The sequence below is a fragment of the Triticum urartu genome, unplaced genomic scaffold (assembly GCF_003073215.2).
Source record: "Triticum urartu cultivar G1812 unplaced genomic scaffold, Tu2.1 TuUngrouped_contig_3561, whole genome shotgun sequence".
Lineage (NCBI taxonomy): Eukaryota > Viridiplantae > Streptophyta > Magnoliopsida > Poales > Poaceae > Triticum > Triticum urartu.
Genome location: NW_024114105.1, coordinates 8,604 through 11,761, shown reverse-complemented (window position 1 = coordinate 11,761; position 3,158 = coordinate 8,604). Strand labels below are relative to the sequence as shown.

Below are 3,158 nucleotides of genomic sequence, written 5' to 3'. Positions count from 1 at the left end.
CATGGTCCAAAATTTGGCGGCCCAAAATCAGAGATGTAAAATTTGGACCGTCAAAAAGTGCGTTTTGGAGCTTCGAAAAAAGCTCAACTCCAACAGATGGTCCTAATTGATGGTCCAAAATAGCAACTCCAATAGATGGTCCAAAATGAAGATGTAAAACGACATACTACTAGTGCATTCAACAGAGTTCAAACATCAAATTCAACATAGTTTCATACATCAACTTCAACTACTACTTATTCAAACTACTCCTCATCGGAGCTACAGAACTGCTCCCAGAACTCCTCCTTCGTCGTTTCATCGCACCCCCCCCCTCCTCCTCAAAGTCTAGGCAGTCCTCCTCGGAAGAAGACTCGATGGGGATCACCGTCGAGGGACCGGACTCAGCCTCCTTCTTCGGCCCCTTCTTCTTCTGCTCCGCCTCATGCTTCCAGTAGTACTCCATCTCGGCCTGGACATACTCCGAATGCTCCCGAGAAAACCTCGCCATCGCCTCCTCATCGGTCTCGCCAGCACTGACGACAACCGACGGCTTCTTCTTCGTCTTCTTCTTCTTCTTCGTCATGATCTCCTTCATGTTGATGCCCTGCGGCACAAGCATCTCCGCTTCTGCCCGACTCTCGATCTCTGGAAAGTTGAGGTGCGACCGAGGCCTCTCGGTACGCCACACCGCCATGTCGTAGGCACGCGCGGCCTCGTGGGCGGAGGGGTACGTACCGATCCACCAACGCCTTCCGGCGTCGGAAAACTCCACACCCCAGTTGCCGGAGGGCTTCTGCCTCACGCGGAAGAAGCCCGACTTTCCCTTCGGCGTCTTCTTCGGCGCCATCGGGAGCGGCATGCGGCCGGGGCGGTGGAGGACGGAGCCGGGCCAGGGCTGTTCTTCGGGGCGGCGGTGGCGGAGTTGCGGGGCGGCGGTGGCGAGCGGGGCGGTGGCGGAGCTGCGGGGCGGGCGGGCAGCGGGGCCGGATCCGCGGCGGGCGGGCGGTGGGGCGACGATGGAAACATCGGCGGGGGGCGGGGCGGCGCCGGATTTGATGCGGGCGGCGTGCGGCGGGGCGGTGGCGGGGTGCGGAGGCGGCGGGACGGCGACGGACGGGCGGGCGGGAACGGAAATGAAGTGGCGGTTGGGCGTTCGCCGACGGCGGCTGGTTTTGGACTAGATGCATCTCGTGATGTATATTTGCATCGTGAGGTGTTGCATTTTACATCACGAGGAGGCCGCGGTCCAAATTTTTTTGCATATGGACCGTCTATTGGAGCAGCGTTTTTTGCCCCAGATGGTCCAAAAGTTAGTTATTTTTACATTTGGACCATCTATTGGAGATGCTCTTAGTATTAGCCAGGTAACCAAGAAAGACACAAGGCACGGAGAGAGGAGCAAGTTTATGAGGGGCGGTGGCGGCGACACTAGGATAACAGAGGCAACCAAAAATTCGGAGACCATCATAGGAGGGAGGGGAACCGAAGAGGAGATGATGAGGTGTATAACTCCAACGGACACGACAAGGGCGAAGGTTAACAAGAAGTGTGGCGGTGGCAAGGGCATCCGGCCACAACCGGGGTGGCATGTAAGCGTGGAATAAAAGAGTGCGGACACAATCGTTAAGAGTGCGAAGAACCGGTTCTGCCCGGCCATTTTGTTGGGAAGTGTATGGACATGTTAACCGGAAAATAGTGCCGTGGTTGGAGAGAAGGGTGCGGATTGTAATGTTGTCGAATTCCTTCCCGTTGCCAGTTTGAAGAGCATGTATCGGACGGCCAAATTGTGTAGACACATAGGAATAAAACGCGAGGAGAGTTGCGGGAACGTCGGATTTCCTATGAAGCGGAAAAGTCCACACAAAGTGAGAGTAATCATCAAGAATAACAAGGTAATATAGAAAACCAGAATTACTTGTGATAGGTGACGTCCATACATCGCTATGACTAAATTCAAAAGGATAAGATGCAACTGTCGAAGAAGAACTAAACGGGAGTCTAACATGTTTGCCCATGCGGCATGCTTGACAAGAATGAGCATCCACTTTATTGCATGAAAAAGAAAAATCCTTGACTATTTGATGAAGTACGGTGGAGCTAGAATGGCCGAGACGGGCGTGCCAAAGATCAACGCCAGCGGAAAGAGCGAGAGGTGCAGCACGTGAAGATGATGAAGGCTGGACGGGGTACATGTCGCCGGGAATGTCACATCGGTGAAGAATCATCCGAGTACGGGCGTCCTTAACAGAGAAACCAACTTCGTCAAATTCGACAGTTACAGAATTATCATGGGAAGAGTACGAACAGAGACTAAATTCTGAATAAGTTGAAGAGACACTAGCACATTATTAAGAGAAAATGGGCTAGACAGAGAAGGAAAATGACTATAACCAACATGTGTAATGGGGAGACCAGCGTCGTTACCGACGATGATACGGGAAGAAGTGTGAACGGGATATGCGGAGGAAAGGTTACCCGGGTAGGCTCCATGAGATGATGCACCAGTGTCCATGAACCAGTCACCACCGTTGGTGTAGGAACCGGGCTGAGGCGTGTACTGCAGCGCCGAGAGCAAGGCCGGGTCATATGAGACCGGTGGAGTGGGGTAGCCAGGGAACCCCATCACCCCCCACTAGGGTTCGGTGTGCCATAGCCGAACGGTGCAGGGTAGGGGGGAGGCGGTGGTGCAGCGGCGCCGAGCTGAGGAGCGGCGTAGAAGGCCTGGTGCGTCGCCGGTCGAGGCCCGAGAAGACCCGGGAGTGGAGCGCGGGGAACCGGCATCGTGTAAGCAGGAACCACCCCAGTCTAGGGGTTGTGGCTGGTACCCCAAGGCGGTGAAGGGAGCTGCTGCTGCTGCTGACCACCATTGCGTGGCTGACCGCCGCCGTTGTTGGAGCGGTTTCCATGACAATGGCGCCCACCACGGCCGCGGCGATTGCCCTGGTTGGGCTGTTGTTGTGGAGGCGGTGGGACGGGCGCTGGAGGCCGGGGCGGGAAGGCGCCGTACCCGCCCGCACCAGCGGGTGCTGTAGGCAGGGGCGGACGGGGCTGCGGTGGCAGCGGAGCGCCGTGGCCCCCGGCGGGATGTGTTGATGAAGACCCGCCATGGGAGAAGCCAGCGGCGAAGGCGGTGTGAACTGCACGAGCCCGCAGATTCTTCAGGCGACGCTCCTCGA

The 3,158-nt window shown here is 56.4% G+C and overlaps 1 pseudogene; it reads right to left on the bottom strand.

The window, feature by feature from the left end:
* Positions 1-245: 245 nt before the first annotated feature.
* Positions 246-829, bottom strand: LOC125527315 (annotated as a pseudogene).
* Between the last annotated feature and the right edge of the window lie 2,329 nt (positions 830-3,158).